This window comes from Erpetoichthys calabaricus, chromosome 9, assembly GCF_900747795.2.
Source record: "Erpetoichthys calabaricus chromosome 9, fErpCal1.3, whole genome shotgun sequence".
NCBI classification, from domain to species: Eukaryota; Metazoa; Chordata; class Cladistia; order Polypteriformes; family Polypteridae; genus Erpetoichthys; species Erpetoichthys calabaricus.
In genome coordinates, this window is record NC_041402.2 from 192,000,026 (window position 1) to 192,025,408 (window position 25,383).

At 47.4% G+C, this 25,383-nt stretch overlaps 2 protein-coding genes across 4 annotated transcripts in view; one reads left to right on the forward strand and one right to left on the reverse strand.

The window, feature by feature from the left end:
* Positions 1-11,642, reverse strand: part of angptl2b (angiopoietin-like 2b) — a 38,144-nt gene extending 26,502 nt beyond the window's left edge. The window contains exon 1 of the mRNA XM_028808686.2: positions 11,188-11,642. The gene's annotated coding sequence lies outside the window, so the exon portion shown is untranslated. The remainder of the gene's footprint in view (positions 1-11,187) is intronic.
* ralgps1 (Ral GEF with PH domain and SH3 binding motif 1) overlaps positions 1-25,383 on the forward strand; it is a 347,167-nt gene that overhangs the window by 200,653 nt on the left and 121,131 nt on the right. The gene's annotated exons all lie outside the window — the stretch shown is intronic.

A 25,383-nucleotide genomic window follows, 5' to 3' on the forward strand; every position in this document is an offset into this window, starting at 1 on the left:
CCGTTTCCTCATGGCACACGTCCTCTTTCTAACCATAAGTCGTTGTTTTAGTGCCCCCCCCCATCCCTGCCCCACCATTACAGGAGGTTTCTAAACACCTGGGATTCTCAACTTTATCTTAGCAACTGGGATGACAAACTCCACACAAACACATCACCTTTTATTAACGCAAAGCATTATCTGGAGCAGCGGCATGATGGCGCAGTGGGTACCGCTGCTGCCTCACAGTTAGGATACCCGGGTTTGCTTCCAGGGTCCTCCCTTTGTGAAGTTTGCATGTTCTCCCAGTGTCTGCGTGGGTTTCCTCCCACAGTCCAAAGACATGCTGGTTAGGTGGACTGGCGATTCTAAATAGTGTGTGCTTGGTGTGTGGGTGTGTATGTGTGTGTGTCCTGTGGTGGGTTGGCACCCTGCCCAGGATAGGTTCCTGCCTTGTGCCCTGTGTTGGCTGGGATTGGCTCCAGCAGACCCCCGTGACCCTGTGTTCGGATTCAGCGGGTTGGAAAATGGATGGATGGATTATCTGGAGCTTTTGGAAGTTTAGACCACCACCCTATCACTCCTCCCGCCCCACTCCATATATCCATCCATCCATCCATTTTCCATCCCGCTGAATCCAAACACAGGGTCACGGGGGTCTGCTGGAGCCAATCACAGCCAACACAGGGCACAAGGCAGGAAACAATCCCGGGCAGGGTGCCAACCCACCGCAGGACACACACACACACACCAAGCACACACTAGGGACAATTTAGAATCGTCAATCCACCTAACCTGCATGTCTTTGGACTGTGGGAGGAAACCCACGCAGACACGGGGAGAACATGCAAACTCCATGCAGGGAGGACCCGGGAAGTGAACCCAGGTCCCCAGGTCTCCTAACTGCGAGGCAGCAGCGCTACCCACTGTGCCACTGTGCCGCCCACTCCATATATCAGTATAGGATATTAAATACCGAGGGTCCTCAACATTTCCAAAACAGTTCTAATAGCCGTAACAGCTGTGGAGCTGACAGTCCCACCACCATTCTCTATGTGTTTGAAATTGTCACCACCTCCTCAAACTAAAGCCACTGTCATAATTCTAATTGTCACATCCCGCCTTCCCTCCGTGTAGATTACCAGGGGTCCTCAACCTCTCTGAGAGCTATGTGACCCCATATGTGCCCACCACTGGCTCTTTATGTCACAGGCCCGCTCCCTGAACTTTAGGAATGCTTGGTGGCACCCAAAAACATCACATTGGGTCCTGAATACCCGTGGTCCTCAACCTTTCTTTAATAACTGTAATCGCCATTGGACCTGACCCCCCCAAGTGTCTGCATGTCATAATTCTGTCCTCATACTAAAGGTGTCATGATTGTTATAAAGCTCTCCCCAGCCTCCATGTAGGTGGCTGAATACCAGGGGTTCTCAAAAGTTGACCCATTTTCATTACCACCACTGTCTCCACGGCTCACAAGCTAAAACAATAATCAGGCTTCTGAATTAGGGTTAGGGTTAGTAGCTGTGGAGCAGAAACTCCTACCACCACCACCACCAGTCACTCTCTATATGTCATAAAACTGCCATTCCTTCTTCAAGCTTAATTGGCAGTCAGAGTTCTAAACTTCACCCCATCCCCATGTGGACTACTAAATCCTTGGGGTCCTCAGCTTGACCACGCTGGTGACCCCATGTATAAGCACATCATGTCACAGACCCTCTCTCTTTATACTGTAGGAACAATCCAAGTGTTTAGCACTCCCAGCCCACTCCATGTTACTCATTAAACAGCCAGAGTTCTCAGCCTGTCTTGAAGGACACGTGACAGCCATGGAGCCGACACCCAACCGTCACCACCACCAGTCAATCTATAAATGTCAGAAACTGTCATCCTTTACACAAACGGTCCAGAGAAGAGCAGCGAGGCTGATTCCAGGGCTACAGGGGATGAGTTATGAGGAAAGATTAAAAGAGCTGAGCCTTTACAGTTTAAGAAAAAGAAAATATGATATAAGTAAATGAAAATTATTAAACATAGGAAGTAAAAATGTGAGGTTTGAATACATGATGGGGGTCTGAAAATCAAAAAGTCCACATTATGAGAAGGATTTAGGAGTCGTAGTGGACTGTCACTATCAATATCCAGACTCTGTTCAGAAGCCATTAAGAAGACTCACAGAATGTCAGGTTATATAGCGCCTTGATGTGTGGAGTACAAGTCACAGGAGGTTCTGCTCAAGCTTTATAACACACTGGTGAGGCCTCATCTGGAGTGCTGTCTGCAGTTGGGTCTCCAGGCTACTAAAAGGACATAACGGCACTAGAGAAGGTCCAGAGAAGAACAACTAGGCTGATTCCAGGGCTACAGGGGATGAGTTATGAGGAAAGATTAAAATAGCTGAGCCTTTAAAGGAGATGAAGAGGAGACCCGAGTGACGTGTTTAAAGTGATGAAGGGACAGTCCAGTGGATGGAGACGGTGACTTTAAAATGAGTTCATCAAGAACACGGGGACACAGTTGGAAACTTGTGAAGGGGAAATGTCACACAAACATTAGGAAGTTTTTCTTTACACAAAGAAGGACAGACCAAGTAGTGTGGAGGACAGTAAGACTTTGGGGACTTTCAAAACTCGACTTGATGTTTTTTTGGAAGAAATAAGTGGACAGGACTGGCGAGCTTTGTTGGGCTGAATGGCCTGTTCTCGTCTAGAGTGTTCTAATGTTCAGACTAAAACTTGAAACATCCATCCATTTTCCAACCTGCTGAATCCGAACACAGGGTCACAGGGGTCTGCTGGAGCCAATCCCAGACAACACAGGGCACAAGGCAGGAACCAGTCCTGGGCAGGGTGCCAACCCACCGCAGGACACACACCAAGCACACACTAGGGCCAATTTAGAATTGCCAATCCACCTAACCTGCATGTCTTTGGACTGTGGGAGGAAACCCACGCAGACACGGAGAGAACATGCAAACTCCACGCAGGGAGGACCTAGGAAGCGAACCCACCTAACTGCGAGTCAGCAGTGCTACCACTGCGCCACCGTGCCGCCCACCCACTCCATCTTAGTTACTAAATACCCGGGGTTCTCCCCACCTTTGTTAGCAGCTGTGCTAACCATGGTGATTCCCCCCCCATAAAAAACACAAGGCTGGCTCTGAGGGGCACAGACCCTTTGTTTCAGTTGCAGCAGTAATCTAAGTGCTGAGCCGCCCCACCCACTCCATCTTAGTTACTAAATGCCAGGGTTCTCCACCTTTCCCTAAGCAGCAATAAGCCAGATGTTGACACTCGGGTCTCCAAATCTAAATGTAACTTAAATTTCAGTAAAAGCAACTGGGATAATACCAGTCAACCAATCAATTTAGACGTCCTTCATTTACTTTATTTCTTTTAATTTTCTGACACAATTCATATAATTTGATTCCAAGAGCCCGTTCAAGCTCCTGAACCCTGTCCCCTAACATTTGGGGTTCTCAGACTTTGCTCACCAGCAGTAATCAATGTGCTGACCTTGACTAACGCGTGCCAGGCGATGATTTCAATTCAGACTAAAGTGATCATTACAGTGCCACCAGGGCTTCTTGGCATTTCCATAACAGCAGCAACGGTCAACATAAAGAACCATTCGCCCATCTGATTGTTTTTTTTTCTTTCTTCAGATACGCTTTCTATTAACGCAGTGACCTTGGTGTTATTAGCCCCCCTGCGCCGCCCCCTGCTGGTTGTTTTTTTTACATGCCTGGTTTTTAACCATCCAGTTATCAATAATAATTAAGGTGCCAGCCTTAGCCTTGCCTCTCCATGCCAAGCGTCTGCAGCACCCTAGCACCCTTCATGCCGTGCCCCCCTCCCTCGTGTCTCCTTCCATTTCAGACTGACAAGGCGCCCCCCCCCCCCAAATCTAATTATGGTGTAATATGAGTTATTCCACATGTGGCAGCTGTCACAGAAAGTTCCACCAGGTGACCTACCGTGCCATTTTTCGGGTGCCCCTTTCCTATTTTTAACAGAATGACTTCATGCAGATGTTTTAAATATCCGTCATCCTCTAAATCCCCCCACCCCAGCACCATGGCCTTACCCCTGAGCTATAATTCGTGTGGCTCCCAGTTTCAGCGCTGAGGGTTAAAGTGCCTGGTGCCCAATAATTAGGTAGCGACCTCCAGAAAGGAAGACGACATCTTGTCAGAGTTTGGCTGCTTTTCCTACTCTACTGTGAGGCAATCCCCCCGACTACGCTAACAGTGCTTACTGTACTGTGAATCGTTTTTAGTTTTAACGCTTTCTGTGTTTGCATGGCAGGCGCTGTATAAAACAAAGACCAACTCTGAGAGGATGATGCGCTGTGGCCATGCCAGCCTCCTACAGCTGTCATCTATTTAGCCTGCGCTTTTGTTTACAGTCGTGGAGGGGTTGCCCCTTTTTGTTGTTCTTCTGTCACATCATCCTGTTTCCGTAATTGTGGCTCTCGCTCCACACATTCCTTTAGTTACTCTCCGGGGGTCTCGGTCCTCCAGGGAGCACCTGCTTTGCATTAGTGGCTTAATGGAGCCGTGACAAGAGTGGTGCCCTGCGGTCCTTTCAAATGTCCTTTATGATGAGCCGAGTTTTAGAAAAATAAAAGTCAGCAGAAAGTGCTTTGTGTGTTTGTTCCTGCAGGGGGCAGTCTGGTGGGGGAGGCAGGAAGAGTGGCATCAGTGCCAACGCTGATTATGTATGATGAATGCCACACTGCTATCGCCATCTAGTGGAACAGTCTAAAAGAGTCTAGAGTCCTGTCCCAAGTCTTATTTTTGTGGCCACTAGGGGGAGTCACAGAGCACCAAACATAACTACACAAAAAAAAGTCCCGGGTTCAAATGAACTTCTTTTATGTTCACAAAAGTACCTTTGACACGCCTCTTCTCACTCAGCCGTGTGCAATCCAGTCCTTTTGTTTTGTATTCGTTCATTTCTCCTCCACTCCAAGCAAGCGTTGTCCTCTCCTACCCGACTCCAGCTCCCTGGGCAAAGTAGAGTTATCCCTTCTAAACTTGACCTGGCATTACTTCCAACTCCAAAACCATTGGCAAGCACTTCCGGGTCATGCAGGCGGATCAACCCTGGAATAGGCGATTTATCTCCTGACAGCTCCCCCTGGTGGCCCCCATGGAACCCAAGCGGGCAACTTTATGGAACCACAATTCCCATGCTGCCCTGCTGGTATCCAAACAAGAGCTTGCCGTAAGGGATTCTGCCACCCAGTGTATGGGTGAGATGACCTGAGTCTAGAAGGCAATGTTCCACCGTCCCTAATTTCTCGTAACGTCCCAACCGGGAGAGGTATCACTAAGCATCCTGTCACTGTCATCCTTCCACCATATTGTCCTCCCGGGTGGGTACGTGGTTTCCCTCCTGTACAGGTGGGCTGATAGTCCTAGCGTTCCAGCTGCCTCAGTGTCCATCCATGTCTGCCTTCTGGTTGAGACAGGGAGCGTCACAGATCCCTTCTTGTCCCTCCTTTATCCTTGCCTCCCAGCCAGGTAAGGGAATGGGTGTCCTTCCCAGTTTGACTGACAGTCCATCTGTGACACTATTTAAAATGTGGAGGCATACCAGAGAGCTTAACTTGCCAGCGCCACTTGTTGGAACTGTCTAAAAGAGTCTGAAGTCCCTGACTGTTCAAAATGTGAAGTCATACCTTCCATAAACCCACCGCGTAATTATACCGTAGCGCCACCTGGGGGAAACATTCTGAAAGAGACTCAATTCTTCTCCCAGTCCTATATTTAAAATATGGAAAGTTGTATTTTAATTACTATATTTTTAAAAAGATACAATCCAGTATGTATAATAACGGTGTCCCGAATGGCCGGTTTATGGTTATATTGTGGTGTTGGCACTCCCAAAAACGCATCCCTTCGGAAAGCGGAGGGGGTGTCAAATTAAGGCTTTCGTTTTTTTTTTTTAGCTGAAACAATGGATCGGGGGGCTCGGGCCTTGATGACAATCACGTCTGCCGCCTGGTTGATCCTCCCCGTCGCTCAAAGTAATTGTCTTAACTTCATCTCTTCCACCGTCTACCTGGAAAAACAGCGACGCCGCCACGCCAGCCTCAGGACGGTATATAGGAACACAAAGAGCGTCGGGAATGAATGCAGGCGGCACGCAGACAGCACTGCCTTGGAGGGGGGGGGGGGGGTCCGGGGGGCTATACGGGTTTCCTTAACTTCAAGAATAACACGAGTAAACACGCACATGAAAAAAAAAAATCTCTGGCATGTTGCGCAGATCCCGAGAATAAACTCTCAAAGTGGAGCCGCTGCGGCGTTACTGAAAGCGAATCCGTGCTGAGCAGGCAGGATGGAGCGCGATCTAAATTTATAGCGCCGAGGAGGAGGAACGCGCTCTGCTAAAAGGGGGCGCTTGATTGGTGGGGGGGGTAAAGAACCTTTGGCCCATGCATTCCTCCCAGGTCTGCCATAGCAATGTCTGCTCTACCCCCCGGCATTTGACTCCGTTTGACCTCGTTGGCCTCCTGGGGTCGCTCACCGTAGTATCCATTGTTTAAAAAAGATGGGGAGGGAGCGCGCATTGTTTGTAGCCTTTTGACTGCAAGGTTGTTTCAGGAGAGAAAGCGCTGCGTGTTACCCGGCGGTGTGTGTTTGGGATGGGGGATGTCGGTTGTTGGCTGAAGGAGGACGGCACGGCAGCCCCGTCTGATTTTGGGGGAGAGCGGAGCATTCCTCACATTCCAGCGCGCGCTCCCGCTTTAGGGAGCACCGGCCCGCAGCCCAGGAACGTGCCAGTCTGTTTATTTGTCCAACTGTCTGTGATATATGATGTATTTGTGTGTGGTGTTTATTTGTGGAGCAATAGGGGGTCAAACAGAATGAGGCTTGGGCAATCCTGTGTGGGACCAGTGCGGTCAGAGGGTGTGAATAAAGGGTCGTTTATGGTCTCGCCTTTTGCGCAACAAGGTCAAAGTACATGTATCATTCTTCCCATATTTTAACATTGAACGGTTAACATTAGGGGTTAATTTAACACTGACTATATTTTCCAGTGTGCCTGTCTTCTAATCATGTCCCAAGTGGCAGAAGGGCCACCGCAGCTGTCCAGTCCTTCACACTGTCAAAGTGAACGTCTCAACAGCTGAATGCACGCACGCACGATTTCTCGACCTTGATTTAACTTAACTTCGAAAACAAAAAACGCCCCTCGTCCAACTCTGAAGAGCCGAAGCCCAAGTTTTCCTGTGTTTACCTCATGCTTTCCACAAAGTCAAAAAGCAGCGTCCCTTCAGGACAGAGCTGTTACTTAAAATAGCCATTTATGAGAGTTCAGAATCTCCCAAGACTCCGGATACAGGAGAGGTCCTGTCATAAATCCTCGATGTCATTAGTGCCACCGCAGGCAACCGAGCGACTTGGAACTCTCGGCCCCACTGTATGTCATTGAAGCTCACTTGACCCACAAAAGTCACAGCTTGACACTGTTGACACTTTGTCTTATTCTTTGTAGTGTGTTTTATCTGTTGTATTTTTACCCTGTAATTGTTAAGAGAAATGCAAGTTGCTCAGTGTCTTATGAAATTCTCCATATATGCAATGATTTTTTTCTACACTTATTTCCTTATATTATTTTTATTTCCTTTTAACTTTATTGACTTTGCAATAGACGTTAGTGAGCTCCCTGTTACGCCTTTGCCCGCGCACAGCGGATCAGCTGCGCTAGCGCGTCTCTTTAACAGTGCGCAGGGAGAGAACTGATTAGCGCATGCGTCATCCCAAGACCGCGTACAGACGCAGTGGAGATAAATCGGGGTTAGGTTGATGGGGGGGCTCAGCTTGAAGTGAGACCAGTCTCGGCTCCAGGGGTTCATCACCCCCCCCCCCCCCCCCATATCTTTTCAAGGCATCCAAAATATTGTCAGGTATAATGTTGTTTGTTGGATTTTTGCTGCTTTATCATATATAATCCCCTTTCGTATTTAAGACTGTGGAGCCGGTAATGGTACAGGCACTTCCCTTTCTGAGCTTTAGAGTACCTTAATGTATGCGTACCTGCATCATCATCATCATCATCATCATCATCGTCATTATTATTATTATCCATCCATCCATTTCCCAACCTGCTGAATCCGAACACAGGGTCACGGGGGTCTGCTGGAGCCAATCCCAGCCAACAGGCAGGAACCAATCCCGGGCAGGGTGCCAACCCACCGCAGTATTATATTATATTATATTATATTATATTATATTATATTATATTATATTATATTATATTATATTATATTATATTATCCATCCATCCATCCATTTTCCAACCTGCTGAATCCGAACACAGGGTCACGGGGGTCTGCTGGAGCCAATCCCAGCCAACACAGGGCACAAGGCAGGAACCAATCCCGGGCAGGGTGCCAACCCACCACAGGACACACACAAACACACCCACACACCAAGCACACACTAGGGCCAATTTAGAATCACCAATCCACCTAACCTGCATGTCTTTGGACTGTGGGAGGAAACCGGAGCAAACCCACGCAGACTCGGGGAGAACAATAACAATAATAATGATACTAATAATGTGTACCAAATACCGAAAATATATTATTGTTTGGATAATGACTTTATTCAATGTGACTTACAAATAATTTTTCATTTTTTTCCCTATTGGAGTAACTGCAGGTGAATTGACTTGCTCATGGTCCACCGTGTCAGGACTGCATGTATATCAACACACTTGGAACTGTCGGGGGGTACAGCCACATACCCAGCCCCCGGCACTAACCCCTAGAAAACCTCACCTGCTCTAAATACAACCCCAGTCTTTTTTCCATTCACCTGTACGAAGTGAATGCACCGCGAGTAGGATAAAGAAGCCGTCACAACAGGAACGTTTCTTTCAATTTTAAGCCCTGGGGTCGAAGATATAAAAATGACAATTAAGGGTTCAGACATCTACGTAAACTGCTTGGCACATTTACAAACTGTATTTTACAGTCAGTTGCCTTACATTCGATTCACTTACAGTATATGCATCGTACAATCTTTTGCGATCTTAAGTAACGCACGCAATATTATTACATGGCCGACGCGTTTCTGGAGACTCACAACATTTAAGTTACAGCTCGGTTACATTTCTTTTGCTTTTCCAAATGGAGCACGGACAGGTGACGTTACACAGTGTTATAGCGGGATTTGAACCCGCAACATCAGGGTCTGCTTTGCAGTGCCTTAACTACAGTCACTTCGTGTCGAGGGTCGAACCCCAGCTTGCCAAATACATAACCAATTAAACCAGTGTGCCGTTCGTTTCCCGTTCTTGCTAAACCATCTCGTCTTCCGCTGTCTTATTGCTCACGCACTTTACCATACATCTTCATGTTCTCATTTTCCAATCCTGTAGACTAACACTCAAAACAGAGACCAACCTTGATGCTATTCTTTTACTAGTTCATGTTCCACAACGCTCATCTAGTTCAAGGTCGCGGGGAGTGCACCTACTGGCGAGGGTGCCAGCCCTTGCTGAAAAGGCGCACGCACATTCCCATGTTTGCTGACATCAGGTCAGTTTAGAGTTACCATCCAGTTTAACCGTTGACTGTAACGGAGAGAACGAGTAAACAGCATCATTAAACCGACTTTAAAGTCCATCCATCCATCTTCCAAACCCGCTTTATCCCGAGCAAGATCGCGGGGCAGCTGGAGTCTATCCCAAAAACACAAGAAACAAGGCAGGACAAATCCCTAGACAGGGTTCAAGTCGACTTTAAAACGTTTTCCCCCTTGCACGCTTTAAGCGTTCAGTTCAAATCCGCGATTTTGATGCGGCAGAAGCGCTAACTGTGACCGTTCCGCCCGGTTTACGCGACGTAACTACCCGATTGTCATTTGTCATTGTGGTTTCGTCGGCACGCTGACAATTCCGAAGTCTGTCAATGAAGTGCGTGCGCCCAGTCAGCGCATTTTTAGCTTCCTGCGGTTTGCATCGGCGGCGATCCACAGTTTATCCGGACGGTATTTGCTTGTTTACTCGGACCGCTTTTATTCTGCACGCACATGTGCTTTCTATTGTGCGATGCGCTGCCCGCGAGTCGCGTTTCGACTTGATTGTAATGTATTCCCGTGGTTACGCCAAGATGCTTTTGTGTACAATAATAAAGCAGTCTGTCACAACACACATTACGCAAGCAGTGCTCATGTTCTCATTTTATATCACTGGTACGACATGGTGTGCATCTGCGCACTCTCTCGGAACACAAAACACACTCGGAAAACGGCGTTCAGTGAGCCAAAACACAGGAACACGCATAGTTTGCGAAGGGCAGTGTCAGAATTATTACAGAAAAAAATGAATACAAGATGAACAACAAAAGCATAGCCTCGACAAAACCACTTAATCCAACCTATCACCGCGTTGCGTCCATATATTGTACCCCGAAATGACCGGTTAGAAGACAGGGGACGGTACCGGCTCACTCAGGCACCCATCCATTCAGTCCACTCTGAAATTGCCAAAAAGCAAACCAGCACGTCTTGAAGGATGTGCCAAGGCAACCCATGCACACACGGGCAAAACCTGCAAACTCCACACGTAGCGACAAACGGATGATGGTTTAATAATAATAATAATTCATTATATTTATATAACGCCTCTCCCATGTTCAAAGTGCTTAGAGATCACAAATGATCAACAGGGACTATACAACAATGCATACAAAATAATTCTCATATAAATCACAAAATAAATATTCACACTGTCTGTCCATTGGACTAGAGCCCTGCAGGGTTTGTTCCTGCCTTGCGCCCTTTGCTAGCTGTGATCGGCTCCAGCACCCCACCGCGATCCTGTTCCGAACTAAGCGGGTTACAGAACGTCTTATCCATTTTTGAACTCACGTTCTTTCGACACCGAATATTCCGTTTTCCGCGACATTGTGTTTTCAAGGATTTACGGTGCTAACACGAGAGGTCAATATCCGTAGATAAAAGGTCCATCTTGCCCTCGTGTCCTTTCGCGGTCAGCTCTGTTCCTCAGAATGTCCAGGCGCGTCCCCGCAGAGGGTGCGTCACACGCCTGTCTTCTCTCTCAAAATCTCGCTCACGCACAAACACACACACACACACACACACACACACACACACACACACCGCACTTCGTCGTGCACGAGCCGGTCGGGTCCGCTAGAGGGTCAGCGGCGGTTCCTTACCGGATAGGAGCGCTCCAATTGGATTCTGCTTATTTAAAGTCCTGATGGCCACCCTAGCTGATCTGCGCCGGTTCCCCCTTGTGTCATGTCACTCGCGTCCTGCACGAATCTTGTCAGGAGGCCTCTAGGGTTGACAAAGTGATTGAAGTTGGAAGGTTGGGCGGCTAGGGGGCTGTGAGGGGATCCTCAAAGAGAGGTGCGTAAAAAAGGACAAAAGGGAAAAAAAAAGTTGGACAATCACTCGAGTGCTGTCTAATCAGCGTAGCATATGGACATGTTTCTTCGGGAGTCGGGGATGTACAAAAAGTCCTCTTTCCCCCGGCGCGTATTCCGATCAGTAGCCCATCACTTGTGGTCGGCAGCACAGAGGAAATCTCTCTGAAGCGGGGTTCCCTGTTTCTCGTCGATTTACATGATGCGAGAGGGAAGAAAAAAAAAGTCCCAGGCTGCGCTGCAAAAGTAAGTCTTGTTGTGGCGGAGAGACCGCCTCCCGCCCCCTTGTACTCCTTCAGGACGAGCCCCTGTGCACCCGCCCTTTCTTCTGTCAATCTTCGTGGGGGCGGGGCTCCGGCAGAACTTTTTACGCGCCACCCTGCCACTCCGCGCGCACTTGCGAAGTAACAAATGCCCCGTTTGTAATTGGGGCGGTGCGGCAAGGTGGCGCAGTATTTGGCTCAGCTACCTTGCGGATGTAGAGTTTTGGCTTCGATTCCCCGGTCGTTCGTTGCACGTCATTCCCCCGCCCCCCCTTGTTTGGGTTGGAGGGGTGGGGTGTGTACACTAGTTTCTCGCTGGCATCCACAAGACGTGCATGTTTGCGTTAATTTGTGTGAACGAGCATACCCTATGATAGACTGGCACCCTGTTGGCTACTGTCTCACTTTCAAGCAGCCATGCCACATGCACCTCAGAACGGGTCATCTACCTGAAGTTAAGCATGTTTGGGCCGGGACAGTACTTGTATGGCAGACCATCTGGGAAAATCTATCTATCTATCTATCTATCTATCTATCTATCTATCTATCTATCTATCTATCTATCTATCTATCTATCTATCTAGTATATAGTTCCTTTCACTCTATCTATCTATCTATCTATCTATCTATCTATCTATCTATCTATCTATCTATCTATCTATCTATCTATCTATCTATCTATCTATCTATCTATTATATAGTGCCTTTCACTCTATCTATCTATCTATCTATCTATCTATCTATCTATCTATCTATCTATCTATCTATCTATCTATCTATCTATCTATCTATCTATCTATCTAGTATATAGATCCTTTCACTCTATCTATCTATCTATCTATCTATCTATCTATCTATCTATCTATCTATCTATCTATCTATCTATCTATCTATCTATCTATCTTGTACTGCTTTTCATGTCTGTCTTTCAGTGCCACCTTTGTAACCCTGAACTGGAGAAACTGGGCACAGCTGATGAGTGAATCAGTTCATGGCAGTGCCCACCATAAAAGGTGCCCTCTCATGTATCCATTTGTGACATCATATTCTCAAGTTCAAAGTTGCACAAGCCGGCCCTTGGTAACATTGGGCAACAATGTGCCAGTGCATCACAGGGCACGCTCAGTCTACCAGGGCCATACACGCCTATCCAGGTAGCACCATGCATGAGATGTCCATTAGTGTCCGTGTGACCTTCTGCTTTTTGGGACTTGGAGGTCTTGTGTGTGTGAGGAGCATTTGGGACAGGTGGGTGATTGTGAAGTGGGTGTTCTGTGTCACTGTGCCCATTTGAGATATTTGGGTCTTCAGGGTCAGCTTCGAGCCCTGTTATCATGTTGCCCGTTTTCCAGTGTTGGCCAGCACTGTGGGAGTAGGAGGACGGTCACAGATGGGAGGCTTTAACGAGATGTTGGCTCCTGTGCTGAACAAGTTTGGTTTTATTCCAGCTGTTCTTTTTTTCTTCTCCTTTGCTACTAGAAACAACAAAATGGCTTTAGTGGGATCGGCATGCTAAGTCACGCCGCACTGGGGATTAGCAGGCAGGCCTCCTGGACGTGTGTAAGTGTGTGATGGAAACTGTGTGCTCATGCGAACGAGCGGGGCTGGAGTTGGCAGCTCGGGGCGTGCGGCGCTTTGTTATCTCACAAACCAGGAATCTGTGAAGACAAAGCAAGAGACGCACCTGTGAGGCGGCCCCTGCCAACACGAGGGCCGGACGCTCAAGGGGTCATAGGGAGCAAATGCCCGCAGTAAACAAGAGCCGCCGCTCACCACCCAGTGGTCAGAACCAAACAGCTACCCGGCTCTGTCTCATTGTTTATTAATATAGCGCCTTTTAATTTTAACAGGAAAGCACCTTTCCCAGTACTATGTCCCCAAATTCTCACTTACTCAGCACAATCACCACTAAATATGTGCCCTTCACACCATTCGTAGTCAGCCCTTTTATCATTTAGTGCCTTTAGCAATCAAATATAATGATATTTGACATAAATATTATTAATATACTGCTCTTCAGAACACTTTCAGCCTTCTTGCTATTCAGTATTTATTCATTCTCAACCTTAATTATAAGCATTTTTATTCATTTATTGCCTTTCACTTAATTGAAAGTTATCTGTATTTGTAATCTAGTGCCTTTCACTACACTAACAATTAGCCATTTTATGAATATAGTGCGTTTCACAGCAGTAACAGCTATTTTAATACAGTGCCATTCTTCACATCAACTGTGTAATTATTATAGCGCCTTTCACAAAACTGTCAATCACCTGTCTATTGTGGTGCCATTCTGACCTTCAACAGTGGGCTCTTTTATTACCACACTGGCACTTTTACAACTTTAACATAATAATAACATCTTAATATGGTGCCTTTCACTACATTAACAGTACACCAATTTAATTAATGGCATTAATTAATTATTATTAATAACGGCACTAATGTCTATTTTAAGGTAGTGCCATTCTGAACATTAGCAGTTGGTTATTTTATTAATATAGTGCCTTACACCACACTGCCAATCACCTGTTTATTGTGGTGCCATTCTGATCAGTAGCAGTCAGTTATTTATTAATATAGCGCCTTTCACCACACTGTCAGTCACCTGTTTATTGTAGTGCAGGGCTGGATTAAGAGCTTTGGGGGCCTATAGCACATTTCAAATTTGGGGGCCCTTTTGGTCTGCATCATCTGAAGTTTAGATTCTGAACAGTTCAAACCGGACTAAATAATTATTTTACTCTCGATTATAATAAGAATCTTATAATATTTATGTGAATTTTATGTGTTGGGCCCCTAAAGTTTTGTTGTGTAAGAAATTTACAGTTTAAAAACGTAAAGATAATATTTTTAAAGACCAGTTTTTCAATGCTACACTTTTTCATTAAATATTGGGTCCACCATTTGGGGGCCCCCAAAATTGCGGGGCCCGTAGCATATGCTACATGTGCCTAGTGGTTAATCCGGCACTGTTGTAGTGCCATTCTGAATATTAACAGTCAGATCTTTTATTAATATAGCGCCTTTCACCACATTGCCAATCACCTGTTTATTGTAGTGCCATTCTGAATATTAACAGTCAGTTATTTTATTAATATAGCGCCTTACACAACACTGCCAGTCACCTCTTTATTGTGGTGCCATTCTGAATATTAACAGTCAGATCTTTTATTAATATAGCGCCTTACACAACACTGCCAGTCACCTGTTTATTGTAGTGCCATTCTGAATATTAACAGTCGGTTATTTATTAATATAGCGCCTTACACAACACTGCCAGTCACCTGTTTATTGTAGTGCCATTCTGAATATTAACAGTCGGTTATTTTATTAATATAGTGCCTTTCACCACACTGCCAGTCACCTGTTTATTGTAGTGCCATTCTGAATATTAACAGTCGGTTATTTTATTAATATAGCGCCTTTCACCACACTGCCAGTCACTTGTTTATTATAGTGCCATTCTGAATATTAACAGTCAGATCTTTTATTAATATAGCGCCTTTCACCACACTAGCAGTCAGTATTACGGTTTTCACTACCTTGACACTGAGGCCTTTTACCAATGTAGTGCCTTTCACATCAGCAATCCTTTTTCCTTAAAGCCGTGTCGTTTTATTGCAGTTATTTTATTGGGGTGGCCCCTCTGTCAGCTTCCACACCCAGCCATCTTGATGATATAGCGCCTTTCCTAACCTCAGCTCTTGCAGTAGTCGACATGGACAGCTCTCCTCGTCTTCACGTAATGCTTTGTTTAGTGCATTGACAGGTCTGAAGAGGTGGAACTCGGAGGGCGGAGTGAGTGGGATGGCACGGGGGGCTTACTGGGGCTGGTTGGGAGGTCGGACGTGTATGTAAGACAGCATCGGAGATCACCGAGCGTAAACTGACTTGACATTTTTGGATAAGCTGACATCACTTGGACTTGTGTGTGTTTTCGCTGCTGTGCTTTCACAGGGGGCTGCGCTGCAGTGCTGATGATGTCCGCCCGTCTCCAGTTCTCATTTGCAGTGTTCTGTCTGAAAGCGCTGACCACCAGTCACTAGCCTTACTTTGGGGGGCATTGCACTTGGCTACCTGGCATGTTCAGCAGCACCCCCTTTTATGCCTCAACCCTGAGCCTGATGCCACTTTGTAGTCAAATATCTGGGCTATCCCATCACTAGATACTCAAGGGGCGCTCGCATTAGGCAGCCTGGCACACAGCTCCTTGGGCACCACTAGACAGCTTGACCCCTAAACGCCAATAGAGCATACCATGGCATGCCAGCCAGGTAGCTGGTCACGTTTTCCTGCCCATTAACTCCTTTTCAAGTTCACATGAAGTTAACATACCTGGGGCAGTGACAGCAGCCATCCCACCATTGGATGCCCATCATTGGCAGGGCACAATCAGCTAAACTTGAACTTAAGTATTCCCTCACACTTGGCCAGTTTAAATTTGCCAGCTCGGTACTCAGCGTATAGTCGTGTCTACATGGGGAGAACACGCCAACTCCACACATAAAGTGAGCAGATTTAAAGTTGAACCCGAAACCCTGAAGCCATGAAGGGAGCAAAAGTGCCAAGCACTGTGCCAACATTTGTGGCACCTCCCACTGGCCCAGTGTGGGGTGGACTGGCGTTACATTCAAGGGTGGCTCCTGAAACTGAAATGAAATTCATTAAATGAAATGAAAGCATAAAAAAAGCCTAACAGGTAACAGAGAAAGGCGCTATATGAAGAGATGGGCATGTGAATAAAAACTGGGCATTTATTTATATCCAGCCTTTAAATTTGTGCCAATGTTACATTCCTGTTTTTTCATAGTGCCTTTCCTGCTCATTTGCCCCCCCCCACCCCCCCATGCCACTCCCAACATCTTCATCCGTTTGCTCCTCTGAATGCCCGCAGGCTGGCAGCTGACTCTGGCCAGTCCACTATCCGTCCTGTGCCAGCCATTCCAGTTTGTGTTTTAACTTTGACTTCACTGCCACCCACGCCGTGTCCCCAGATGCCAGCTGAGCTTCTTCACAGTGCCAGGCGCGCACACACACACACACACACACACACACACACACACACACACATGTGACCATTGGAGATTTTTGGCTGCAGGAATAAAAAGGTTAAAGGTCACGTCCTGCTGGACAGCCTCGGCCTTCAAGTATTTCCCGTCATGAAATTCGCTGTGGGCAGCACCTCCAGATTTGAGTGACCACTTCCACATGTCTTTGGCGGGCGCAGGCATCTCATTGTGTCCTTGAAGGACTTTTTTTGGAATCACGAGGTTGTTGTGGGGGGGAGTTGTTATGGTGGGATTATCGGAATCTCTGGCAAGTCAGCGACACGTTCATTCCCGGCTCGTGCTTGTATCCGTGAGGTTCTCTAAAGGCCAACATGTTGTGCGATTTAAATTGGCACCGTGCCATCCTTGAGCGGGCACCAACTAAAGTGTGGCCCCGTTTGATGCCAGCTATGTTATGTTGGGAGCCAGAAGGATCCCCATCCAGATTACATTTTATCTTGTCAGTGTGCCGCAGCAAGAGACCACCCGTGTGGCTTAACGGAAAATGACCGTGAAGGACCCCCGGGATCAGAGTTCAGCTGAGTCTCACTGCTGCCAGCATAGAAAGGGTTACGCATCAGAAGGTTTCCATTTGGGGCCCTCAGTAAATCCCAGTTGGAATTGTGCTTCAGACGCCGACTCGCTGTGTGGCGTAACTGGAAATGGCCCTGGTGGTCCCCAGGAGAGACTCCCTTTGCCAGTTTATAACATCAGCGAGACTTCCTTGCGAGCCCCTCGGTGTGAGTCTCTGGGGGATCCCAACTCAGATCACACTTCAGGTACTCGGCCCCCTGGTGCGGCTCAACAGGAAATCTGTTTGGGGGCAGTAGGATCCGAGTTCACGTTGCTGTTCTGCTGCTCATCGTGTGCATAAAGGGTTAAACACCAGTAGGCTTCCTTCTGGCTCTGTTATGGTGGTCTTCTGAAGGACCCCCAATTGAGATTTGAATTCCTATTCTGGTTACCCGTGTGGCTGAATGGGCAATGGCCGCGAAGGACCCCAGTTCAAAGTCTAGCTGAGTCCAGCATAGAAAGGGTTAAATACTCCATTTGGGACCCTCACCATGGCTGCCCGGAGGATCCCAGTTTGTACTTCAGATACTGACGTCCAGTGTGAAACATTTGGTGGTATCTAAGATCAGGTTCCAGTTGAGTGTCATTTTTCCAGCGTAGGACAAGCTAAATATCAGGGGCTTCTGTTTTGGGACCCTTAGTGTGGCTGTCTGGAGGATTCCGGTTCAAAGTTGACCTCAGGTATTGACGTGTGGTGTGGCTTAGCTGGCAATGACCTTGAAAGGTCCCCGGTTCAAATTCAGGTTGTGCCAGTCAATAACGGGTTACCCAGTAGGAAGCTGTCTCCTTTTGGGACCCTAACTGTGGCTTGCTGGGCACATCAGGAGCCACGAGGACTCCCCAGTTCAGATTTCACTTGTGCTCTTGACCCATTTGCTCATTTCACATTTCTGACTTTTTTTAGCGCTTTGGATGGACGGGAGGCAGGAGGACCCCGGGTTCAAATTCCACATCGTCTTCTTCTTCTGACGTCCTGTGTGGCACCGAGGGGGGGTCACGGAGACAGTTTGGATTGCCCTGATTGGTGGGCCAGTTGGCAGAGAGGGTACTGAGGCTGTTTGGCTTCATGAGGGCCTAGAGGATCTCAGTTCAAAATCCAGCTTATGGAAAGATGTGGCTCAGTCAGTGATGGTCCTGAAGCTGGTGGGCTACCAGTTCAGATTTCAGTTGCATGTAACCCAGTATGTAAAGGGTCAAATACCAGGAGGCTCCCAGTTCAGAAGCTCACAGCTTATGCCCCTTTGAAGATGGAGGCTCTGGGTTCAAATTCCAGTGGAGTTTCAATACCTCCAGTGGCTCTCAGTTTAGAAGCCGACTGCCTATGTGGCTTAACGGGAGACCTTTTTAACGTCTGGCGGCTCAAGGTTCAAATTCCAGTTGAGTCTCATGACTTCTATTGTCTAAAATGTTAAACACTGGGGGGCTCCCAGATTAGAAGCTGGCCGTGTATGTGGCTCAAAGGGAGACTCCATCGAGGAGGTCTGGATGCTCCAAGTTCAAATTCCACTTCAGCCTCAATATCCTCCGAAAGGGTCAAACGACAGGAGGCTCCCAGTTCAGAAACTGGCTGTCCAGGTGGCTCCATGGGAGACCATTTTAATGCCTGAGGGCTCCAAGTTCAAATTCCAGCTTACATAATGATGTGACTCAGTGTGTGATGGTCCTGAAGCCGGTGGTCTCCCAGTTCAGATTTCAGTTGCATGTTATCCAGTATGTCAAAGGGTCAGACACCAGAAGGCTACCAGTTGAGAAGCTGGCCGCCCTTTATAGCTCAGCAGGAGACACTTTGAATATCTGGAGGCTCCAGGTTCTCCAGGTTACTTCTCTTGTATAAAACATTAATCACCAGGAGGCTCCCAGTTGAGAAGCTGGCTGTCTAGGTGGCTCAACAGGAGACTCCATCGAGGAGGTCTGGATGCTCCAAGTTCAAATTCCACTTCCTTCTCAGTATCCTCCAAAATGGTCAAATGACTGGAGGCTCCCAGTTCAGAAACTGGCTGTCCAGGTGGCTCCACGAGAGACCATTTTAATGCCTGAGGGCTTCAAGTTCAAATTCCAGCTTACATAATGATGTGACTGTGTGTGATGGTCCTGAAGCCGGTGGTCTCCCAGTTCAGATTTCAGTTGCATGTTATCCAGTATGTCAAAGGGTCAGACACCAGAAGGCTACCAGTTGAGAAGCTGGCCATCCTTTATAGCTCAGCAGGAGACACTTTGAATATCTGGTGGCTCCAGATTCAAATTCCAGTTGAGCCTCATTACTTCTCTTGTATAAAACATTAATCACCAGGAGGCTCCCAGTTGAGAAGCTGGCTGTCTAGGTGGCTCAACAGGAGACTCCATGGAGGAGGTCTGGATGCTCCAAGTTCATATTCCAGTTTACATAATGATGTGACTCAGGGAGTGATGGTCCTGAACCTGGTGGACTTCCAGTTCAGGGTTTAGTTTCATGTAATCCAGTCTGTAAAAACGTCAAACACCAGAAGGTTCCCAGTTCAGAAGCTCACTGCCTGCGTGGGACAGCAGGAGACCCCTTTGCAGTTGGAGGCTCCAGGTTCAAATTCCAGTAGAGTCTCAATACCTCTAGCATATAAAGTGTTAAACACCAGGGGGCTCCCAGATTACAAGCTGGCCGTATATGTGGCTCAGCGGGAGACCCCATCAAGGTCTGGATGGTCCACGTTCAAGTTCCAATTGAGTCTCAGTACCTTCAGTGGCTCCCAGTTCAGAACAGGGGCATCGCTAGCTTCAGCACTTATTAAGATCTTAGCCCCCTCACTCGTGTAGTTGGCGAGCCTGTCCCCTTTAGAGTCAGAAAGCTGAAATAGGAGGAACAAGGGTTAGGCTTGAGGGGGGCTACAAGCCTGAGGGCATTGGACAGGTGAGGTGAGATCAGGGGCTGGACACCTAATATCAGGGGCCAAAGCCTGGGAAGACCCCCCCTCCCACCACCACCACTGCCAAAACACCAGTAGTTCAGAAGCTGACTCTGGCAATGCAGCTCAACAGGAGACAATTTTAATGTCTGGAGGCTCAAGGTTCAAATTCCAGTTGAGTCTCATTCTTAGAAGCTGACCGTATATGTGGCTCAACAGGAGACTCCATTGAGGAGGTCTGGATGCCCCAAGTTGAAATTCCAGCTTACATAATGATGTGGCTGCGGTGGGTTGGCACCCTGCCCGGGATTGGTTCCTGCCTTGTGCCCTGTGTTGGCTGGGATTGGCTCCAGCAGACCCCCGTGACCCTGTGTTTGGATTCAGCAGGTTGGAAAATGGATGGATGGATAATGATGTGACTCAGTGAATGATGGTCCTGAAGTCGGTGGGCTCCCAGTTCAGAGTTCAGTTGCATGTAATCCAGTATGTCAAAGGGTCAAACAGCAGAAGGCTACCAGTTCAGAAGCTCACTGCCTGAGTGGGTCAGCAAGAGACCCCTTTGGAGTTGGAGGCTCCCAGTTCAAATACCAGTGGAGTGCCAATACCTCCAGTGGCTCTCAGTTTAGAAGCTGACTGCCTATGTGGCTTAACGTGAGCTCAAGGTTCAAATTCCAGTTGAGTCTCATGTTAAACACCAGGGGGCTCCCAGGTGAGACAGGGAGACCCCTTTGAAGTCTGGAGGCTCCAAGTTTAAAGTCCACTTCCTTCTCAGTATCCTCCAAAATAGTCAAATGGCAGGAGGCTCCCAGTTCAGAAACTGGTTTTCTAGGTGGCTCAACGGGAGACCATTTTAATGCCTGAGGGCTCCAAGTTCAAATTCCAGCTTACATAATGATGCGACTCAGTGAGTGATGGTCCTGAAGCCGGTGGTCTCCCAGTTCAGATTTCAGTTGCATGTAATCCAGTATATCAAAGGGTCAGACACCAGAAGGCTACCAGTTGATAAGCTAGCCACCCTTTATAGCTCAGCAGGAGACACTTTGAATATCTAGAGGCTCCAGGTTCAAATACCAGTTGAGCCTCATTACTTCTCTTGTATAAAATGTTAATCACCAGCAGGCTCCCAGTTGAGAAACTGGCTGTCTAGGTGGCTCAACAGGAGACTCCATCGAGGAGGTCTAGATGCTCCAAGTTCAAATTCCAGCTTACATAACGATGTGACTCAGCCGCTGGGCTCCCAGTTCCGATTTCAGTTGCTTATAATCCAGTATGTGAAGACTGTCTGCGTGGCTCAATGGAGGACAATTTTAAAGTTTGGAGGCTCCCAGTTCAAACTCCAGTTGAGTTCCAATGCCCCCAGTGCATAAAGGGTCAGAAGTCAGGAGGCTACCAGTTCAGAAGCAGAGTGCCCATGCGGCTCAGTGGGAGACACGTTTGACATGTGGGGCCCCAGTTTAAATTCCAGTTTAGTCTCATTACTTCCAGTGGCTCCCAGTTCACGAACTGGCTACCTAGGTGGCTCAGTGAGAGACAGTTTTAATGTCTGGAGGGGGCCCCAGTTTCAAATTCCAGTCGAGTCTCAATACCTGTAGTGTATAAAGGGTTAAACACCCGGAGGATCCCAGTTCAAATGATTCTGACTCATCTTGTGGCTCACTGTGCTACATGAGAACTGGGAACACATCGGCACTGAGTTCAAATCCCATTTCAGCTGTGCAGCAAGCTGAATACTGTATTGAAGGTTATGGTATGGAGAGCCACCCACCGGCACCATTACCCACTCCCAGTTCCATCATTGTGACCCTTGCACCAAGTGAACATCACCCATACTTGTAGGCCAGCTGCAGATGACAATAGCAGTGCCCTCTAGTGTGTGAAGTCGGTAGTGAAGAGCTCTTAAGACATGCAGGGTCCTGTTTCCTGTGCAGCTTAAGCATTATGACAGCAGGGTGCGCCAGTGAGGAACCAAAAGTGATGTTTGACACTTTGGACGAGACATCTAAAGGACATCCTTGAAGTGTTAGGCCATTCCTGTAGGTGGCACTGTTTTATTTATAGACATAACTTAAAGAAGCTCAAAACACAGAGACAGAGGGCACTAAAGCATCCATCCATCTGTCCCAGTTCAGATAAAGGGTGCATGGCAAATGGCAACCTAAGAATAAGAACTGGGCAAAAAACGGGCAAATTAAGTGTCGGAATCGAGATATAAGAACACAGTGGCGAGGGTGTCTGCAGCTGGACTGTCTCTGGGGTCCTACTTTCTGCAGCCAGAGATGATGATTTGGGCCGACTGCTCCAGGGGCTTTATGTCACGTTGTGTAGGTCCATGTTATGCCGTGTGGCACACTTGGGACCCTAAATCAGTTTCTTCATGAGGACACTGGGTGTTGGGGAGGACCAACCAGTTTCAGAGAGTGGAAGATATGTGAAAGTGTACAGGTCTTGCAGTGTGGTGCCAGCAGTGCCCCCTGATTAGGGGGCTTCAAATCTTGATATGACAAGGCTGCTGGAAAACATTTGGTGAGCCATGGTGGGTTGAATGGCCTCCTTCTTGAGTGTTTTGCAGCCAAGTTTTGTTATCGGCTGCAGACATGACTGGATATGTGACACACTGAGTATGAAATTACAGTAAGTGTGGCACATTGGTTGGCATTACTATCTCACAGCTTTAGAGACCTGGGTTCAAATATGGTCCCTGTGCAGAGTCTGCATGTTCTCCCTGTGTCTTTGTGGATTGCAAATCTAACACTCTGATTTCCTTAAAGCTCCGACCCACCTTAAACATTCCCAATGATAAGTACATCAGGTCATCTGGGGACGTTAAGTTGGCACGCTGTGATATGCCGGTGCCCCATGCTGCCTGGGTAGGCCCCTCAGCTGGCTTAAGTGGGTCTGATGATAGATGGAAGTTAAAATAAAAGAATGCACTGGTAGAGGAGCGGCGCTTTCATCACACACTAACTTGGATTGCTGTGGTGAGGGGGGGCCCTCCAGGCGCCGATCTGCTTATTGTCCAACCCCCCCCGTCACCTCCCCCTCTGCTGCATTACATCACAGGCTAGCTGATTGAATACATTAAATAAAACAAAACGTCTTTTTCCTAAATGAGCGTCTTGAGCTCATTTTATTAATCCTTATCTGCCATGAAGATGACTGAATGGAAAGAGTCAGAGAGCCCCCTGCACCCCCCCCCCCCACCAGCTCCCCCCCCCCTGCACCGCGTCTGCTGCCAAAGAATAACAAGAGACGATTGTGTTACCTTAGGAAAAGCAGCCATGAGTGTCAGCGGGATGTGCCCAGGGACCGGGCAGCGAGGGCAACTCACAACTGCATGTGTATGTTCAGCAGGCAGAGTTGGAAACAAGTCAGTCATTATGTTATATAGCGCCTTTGATAATGTGCCAGGAGAGCCAAACGGGCCATCCACCATAAACTTAGAATGAGCAAGGCTGGTGAAAGACAGGGGCTTCTGCAAGACCCTTAAGAACAGAGAGGGTGCAGGGTGAGATGGGGGGCCAGTGGCCCTCAAGCAAGGCAGGGGGCCTGTTATGGACTGGGCATAAGCATGGGGGGGGGGGGGGGGCAGTGACACAGGAAGTCTGAGTCATCATGTGACTCTGCAGTTTCTGAGTACAGTTAGGACTGATTTGGTGCCTTATAGAGCGAGGGGGTCCGATCACGCAGGAGCCCCCCCAGGACCATTATAGTGCTTTTACAGCCCTCTGTTATATTGCACCTTATCTATCTATCTATCTATCTATCTATCTATCTATCTATCTATCTATCTATCTATCTATATGTATTATATAGTGCCTCTCACTCTATCTATCTATCTATCTATCTATCTATCTATCTATCTATCTATCTATCTATCTATCTATCTATCTGTCTATCTATCTATCTATCTATCTATCTATCTATCTATCTATCTATCTATCTATCTATCTGTATTATATAGTGCCTCTCACTCTATCTATCTATCTATCTATCTATCTATCTATCTATCTATCTATCTATCTATCTATCTATCTATCTATCTATCTATCTATCTATCTGTATTATATAGTGCCTCTCACTCTATCTATCTATCTATCTATCTATCTATCTATCTATCTATCTATCTATCTATCTATCTATCTATCTATCTATCTATCTATCTATCTATCTATCTGTATTATATAGTGCGTCTCACTCTATCTATCTATCTATCTATCTATCTATCTATCTATCTATCTATCTATCTATCTATCTATCTATCTATCTATCTATCTATCTATCTATCTATCTATCTATCTTTATATATTACCTAGTCCTTTAGATATATGTTTATTATATAGCACCTTCCCTGTGTATCTTTCTCTCTATCTCTAATATAGCTCCTTACTTGTCTTTTTATGTCATCATTGTCCCCCCCCCCCCCATTCTTACATGTCCAATGAGGGCGGATCCAGTGGACTGCTCAACATGTAATGGGGGGGTCTGCGGTGGGATTTTTCCTAAGCAGCTTTTCTAGCCCAGCAGCCCCTTGGCTGGGTGTCCACAACCTCGTTATTGATTTTCTGATCTGTGCCGTTTATGAGGCTGAGTTCTGCTTTCTGCTCTTTGTGGCAGGACAGACACCTTTGCTGAACCCCCCATTGCCACCCCCCATCTCCCCCCCCAAGTGTTCGGGGTCTGATGTGATGGCTGAAGGGCGCCTGAGGTGTTTTCTTGACCTTTTCTGGGGTCCATGTTTATCTTCCTGTAAGACGTCGCTGGGCTCACTCAGACTTTGGCCCCTTGTTCTTGGTGGTTGTTGGGTGGGGGCTGAGGGTCAGGGGGCTGGGGGGTCAGTTGTCTTTAAACGGAAGTCCCCTTTCATCCATCGCCCTTTCCTTAGGTGATTTTTTTCCCACATGTTCAGCCCTTCTACTTTATGTTGCCTTTGAACTTCAAGTGAACCACTCGGCTCCGTCGGCTGAAATCCTAAAAGTGGGTTTGCGACCAAAAATGGAGACGAGTTGAAGTCCCAGATATTCTGATAAATGGTTTGCAGGGATGGCAGACTGGGTGGCATGGTGGGCCTCTGGAGCAGAGTTAGAAATGCTGTTTCCTGACAGATCCAGGCGGGTGCGTTCTCACTTGGTCATAGAATTAGGATACTGAGAGATAACCAAAGTGGCGTGTGTGCCGTTTATTCCCGCTTTGTGTTTAATGACCCCTTGGGTTTGTAGTGAG